Source organism: Lolium perenne, chromosome 7, assembly GCF_019359855.2.
Source record: "Lolium perenne isolate Kyuss_39 chromosome 7, Kyuss_2.0, whole genome shotgun sequence".
In the NCBI taxonomy this organism is placed as follows: domain Eukaryota; kingdom Viridiplantae; phylum Streptophyta; class Magnoliopsida; order Poales; family Poaceae; genus Lolium; species Lolium perenne.
Window position 1 is genome coordinate 43,217,933 of NC_067250.2, and position 6,000 is coordinate 43,223,932.

Genomic DNA, 6,000 nt, shown 5'->3' on the forward strand with positions numbered 1-6,000 from the left:
TATCAGTGCTATTAAGTAATTCTCCCAATTTAGTCCCAATAGTTGGAAGATTTTTCTCTATGGTTTACAATTTTTTCATAACATCCTCAAGAGAGATTTCAATTTTAGTTTCATTAACAGGTGGTGTTCCAAATAAACTCTCAATAATGCAACTGGCTTCTAGGGCGGGAGCGCCTAGGAAGTTACCTCCCGCGAGACAATCAAGAACATACCTATTCCAGCTAGAGATACCAACATAAAAATTCCTGAGTAGGATAGTGGTGGAGTGTTTCTTAGTGCACCTATTATGAGCATCACTAATTCTATACCAAGTATCTTTTAAACATTCTCCTCCTTGTTGCTTAAACGAACGAACTTTAACTTCAGGATTACTCATTTTAGCAGAAGTAAATAAAGCAAACTAGATAAAGTAAATGCAAGTAACTAATTTTTTGTGTTTTTAATATGGAGAACGCAAACAAGATAGCAAATAAAGTAAAGCTAGCAACTATTTTTTTTGTGTTTTGATATAATGTAGCAAACAAAGTAGTAAATAAAATAAAGCAAGACAAAAACAAAGTAAAGAGATTGGAAGTGGAGACTCCCCTTGCAGCGTGTCTTGATCTCCCCGGCAACGGCGCCAGAAATTTAGCTTGACACGCGTACATCACGCGACCATTGGGAACCCCAAGTGGAGGTGTGATGCGTACAGCAGTAAGTTTCCCTCAGTAAGAAACCAAGGTTTATCGAACCAGTAGGAGTCAAGAAGCACGTTGAAGGTTGATGGCGTCGGAGTCTAGTGCGGCGCAACACCAGGGATTCCGGCGCCAACGTGGAACCTGCACAACACAACCAAAGTACTTTGCCCCAACGTGACAGTGAGGTTGTCAATCTCACCGGCTTGCTGTAACAAAGGATTAGATGTATAGTGTGGATGATGATGTTTGCAAACAGTAAGAACAAGTATTGCAGTAGATTGTATTCGATGTAAAGAATGGACCGGGGTCCACAGTTCACTAGTGGTGTCTCTCCCATAAGAAATAGCATGTTGGGTGAACAAATTACAGTTGGGCAATTTACAAATAAAGATGGCATGACAATGCACATACATGTTATGATGAGTACTGTGAGATTTAATTGGGCATTACGACAAAGTACATAGACTGCTATCTAGCATGCATCTATGCCTAAAAAGTCCACCTTCAGGTTATCATCCGAACCCCTTCCAGTATTAAGTTGCAAACAACAGACAATTGCATTAAGTATGGTGCGTAATGTAATCAACACAAATATCCTTAGACAAAGCATTGATGTTTTATCCCTAGTGGCAACAGCACATCCACAACCTTAGAACTTTCATCACTTTGTCCCAGATTTAATGGAGGCATGAACCCACTATCGAGCATAAATACTCCCTCTTGGAGTTACAAGTAACGACTTGGCCAGAGCCTCTACTAATAACGGAGAGCATGCAAGATCATAAACAACACATAGATGATAGATTGATAATCAACATAACATAGCATTCAATATTCATCGGATCCCAACAAACGCAACATGTAGCATTACAGATAGATGATCTTGATCATGTTAGGCAGCTCACAAGATCCAACAATGATAGCATAATTAGGAGAAGACGACCATCTAGCTACTGCTATGGACCCATAGTCCAGGGGTGAACTACTCACACATCACTCCGGAGGCGACCATGGCGGTGAAGAGTCCTCCGGGAGATGATTCCCCTCTCCGGCAGGGTGCCGGAGGCGATCTCCTGAATCCCCTGAGATGGGATTGGCAGCGGCAGCGTCTCTGGAAGGTTTTCCGTATCGTGGCTCTCGGTACTGGAGTTATTATTGACGAAGGCTTAAGTAGGCGGAAGGGTAGGTCAGGGGGCGCCACGAGGGGCCCACACGCTAGGGCCGCGCGGCCAGGGCCTGGGCCGCGCCGCCCTAGTGTGGCGTCGCCTCGTCGCCCCACTTCGTATCTCCTCCGGTCTTTTGGAAGCTTCGTGGAAAAAAAGATCCCGGGCGTTGATTTCGTCCAATTCCGAGAATATTTCCTTACTAAGATTTCTGAAACCAAAAACAGCAGAAAACAGCAACTGGCTCTTCGGCATCTTGTTAATAGGTTAGTACCGGAAAATGCATAAATATGACATAAAGTGTGTATAAAACATGTAGGTATTGTCATAAAACAAGCATGGAACATTAGAAATTATCGATACGTTGGAGACGTATCAGTTGGCACTTGCCAATCTCAAAAGCTACCTTCTATGAGTACCGGGGAAGGACGAAGTTCCACCTATGTGGAGCCATCTACACCACAAGGCCAAGTCTTTTCCATTGGACAACCAAGTGCTAGGTCACCTCTTCCACAACCTCATGTTTGGCATCAACAACAATGACGTCATGGCAAGGACCCAAATCATGATGAAGATCAAGGAACCTCACACGAACCTATCCTCTTGATCTATTCTCGCCGGGGTGCTAAAGCGTCAAGACTCTTTCATAATTCAAGCAAAGTACAAGACATACTCAAGAGCAAGATATGATGGGGTCCAACGGTATAGCAATCCCAAGTATCAATTCTTCCCACATGTGCCCGACAAGACAATGGACTCACTCTCTATCAATGATCGTCAAGGTTTGCCTCTCTACCTTTGTGCTTCTCATCCGGACATTGTGTCATAAGTGGATACTCATACCACTTTTGTGCCATATGTCTAGATGCAAAGCACGCATGAACATAGGGGGAGTGCGGTTTAAATTTATTGAGCTATCCCTCCCCCCATGATGCACAAAGAAACCCAAAGCATATGCTATTCGTCAATCAAGTGACTATGAGCTTCATGTTGAGTTGTAGTCGTGAGTCCTAGGTCTCTACGCGACCTCACACTACCAAACTCTTACACGGTGGCTTCGGCCACCAAACCTCCTCCTCGAGGAGTTTTTGTTCCTTTTTGTTTTCTTTTCTTTTCTCTTCTTGTTTTTGTTGTTCGTTTCTTCTTTTCTCTTTGTTTCTTCATGGGAGATTCACCCAAGCTTGGTTTTTCTCGCTTTGATTCTTGCAAGCTTGGTTGGTAGTACCTTAACAGTTCCGTCATCTAATCCTAAGCCATCATCTATCTCTTGAGCCAACTCAGTCTAAAAGCACAAGTCTACACCAAAATCTGAGTGTTTTTGAGTTTGGAGGACGGTACTACCGCTTCTTAGGCCGGTACTACCGCTCTGGGGCAGTTATCTGACGAAATTGAACATTATCCCCAGAACGGTACTACCGCTCTAAGTACCGGGTCAGTACCGGTAAGCGGTACTACCGCTTTTATGAGCGGTACTACCGCTTGCATATTTTGACTAGAGGTACCGGTTGGGGCCGGGTTTCACCCCAAATCACCACAATTCCCCTTCCACCTCAAGTTAACAGCTCCTCCACACTCAAGACCTCGACGAGATCGGCCCCGATCTCCTTTTCCAGCCGCCGCCGACCAAATCTCCTCCATGGAGAAGCTTTCTCACCTCCTTCTCCGCCATGTCCTCCGGTATGAACCCTAATTTCTCTCTCTAGGGTGTGTTGAACTCCCTAGATGCATAGGCTAGGGTTTGATGGAGTTGTACGGTGGAGAAGCTCTCTTGAAAGCTCTACATGTGCGGGGATACTAGCTAGCAACAATGTGTGACACTAGGATCGATTTTGCCATGACCTCAATTTCGATCTAGATGTGCTGAGCTTAAGCGGTAGTACCGCCCGTTCACGAGTGGTACTACCGGTCAAAGCGGCACTACCGGATTGAAATTGCGGTACTACCGCTCTGTCTAGTGTCACCAATGTTGCTTGTTAGTGTCCTCTTTGATCCTTAATTTCACGGCTTGTGCACTTATCCCCTATTCCCTCCCAAACCTTTGCTATTCACAGGAGCACCTAAGACCCGTGGTGGCAAGGTCAAGCCATCCTCTCATCGTCATTGAGATGAAGACGAGCAAGAGGAGATTGTGCCGACAAGGACCACCAAGCGACAGAGGGAAGCGGCAACAGGGGCAAGGGGACCTCAAAGATCAATGCTTGATATCAAGAAAGGCCAGTTCATGGAAGTGCGAGGGGACAATCCTTATCTGCTGCCGAGAAATGCTCGTCAATGCCCCAATAACTATTTTCATCATGTCAGCCAAGAGAGGATCTACAATGAGGTCTATGGGGCCAAAGAGTTCAAGTGTTGCCCCCAATACTCCATCAGCATGGACAAGCTCAACTCTAACCTAGAGTACTTTGGAGAAGCACTAGAGATATGTCAGGAACAAGGACTCATTCCCCTGATGACCTTCTCTCATGATTACTCCAAGGAGGTAATTTGCCAATTCTATGCCACGGTCATTTTTCTTGAGGATGAAGGAGGCTACCGCTCCTTGAAGTGGATGACAAGGGAACATGTGATGGAGGCCTCATGGCAGGACTTTGCTAGATGCATTGGTTATGAGCTTCTCGACTACGACTCAAACACCTTCCGGATTCATCTCCAAGCCAAGCCAATGGCAAAGGAGAAAATGGCCGATCTCTACATTCGAGGGAGGATGTTGTGTGGAAGCACCAAAGGCCTTCTATCTGTCTACGACATCATGAACCGCATCTACCGCAGCACCATCAACCCCAGGCATACCAACCATGATGAGGTGCATGGGTTCCTTGTGAATCTCCTTGTGCGCACTCATGAGTTGAGGGGTCGCGGCAAGCAACTGGACGTCATGGATTACATTTGGCATGAGATGCATGATTGTGCATTCCTTCGCAAGCTTCCTCAGTACGCTCCTTACCTCATGAGGCTCATTTGTCTCAAGTGGGATCAAGAGGGCCGTGGAGATCTTCTTCAACAATGCCGCTCCAACGTCACTATCCACAAGGAGAAGAGCCCTCTTGTTAAGGACCATGACCTTCCAAGGTTTGGCAAGGGAGCTCCCAAGGACAAGGATGAAGACGAGGCCGATAGCGAAGACTCCGACTATGTGCCCAACTCCGTCAAGACCAAGGGCCTCTTCGCCAAGCTCACCGCTCGCCTCAAGAAGTCCTTTTGCTTCAAAAGGGATCTTGAAGATAGGATGTATCAAGCTCATAACGACAACAAGAAGATCCGCCAACGCTAAAAGGCGATGATGAGGCACATGCAACTTCCTGTCTTCGAGGGCTCTGAGGACAACATCACTCCTCTCGGTGAGTGGAAGTCGAAGCTCGTTTGGTCAAGCTCCGAGGAATCCATCCCCGAGCCACCTCAAGAAGAAGACGATGATGAAGGCAAGTATGAAGAGGAGGAGGACGCTGAGGATGAGGGTGACAAGAATGAAGACGATGACGACGACGAGGATGATGATGACGAGTGATTCCCCTTGGGACGTTAGTATGCTCCTTCTCCCTTTTTGGTGTCTCGATGCCAAAGGGGGAGAAGTTGATCTATTAGGACGGGAATTTGCATGGGGGTGCCAAGGGCTTGGTGGCTTCGTTTTGGTTCTTTCGGCCTTGGCATCAAACCTTCCCATAGTTATTCGGAACTTTATTCGTATGTGTGTTTGCTACTCTATTTGTGTATCTCCCGATCCCCCGGTTTGTATTAAGACTTAATCGTTCGTAGCTTAATGGTCTTCATTATTTATCCTTTGATTGGCTACATCAATCCTATGGAGGCTCTTATTATTATGAGTTTGGGTTTTCTCAAGGCAAAGGTATGAAAAGGTTCACCCAAACTCCCCTATATGCAAATATACTTGCCTCCATAGTGTACTTGTGCTACATGATCTTGTCATATGTTCTTCTTAGCACTTGTTCTTGGTTTGTAGAATCTAGGGGGAGTTTCTCTCTAGGATGTGTGCATTTGTATACAAAGGCATATTCTAAATATGCACCCATCTAGGGGGAGCTTCGCCTACTCTTGCAAACCAAATACTTTATCATAATATCCTATGAATTATTGCAAATTCGTGTGTTGTCATCAAACACCAAAAAGGGGGAGATTGTAAGAGCAAGATCCATATCCCGTGT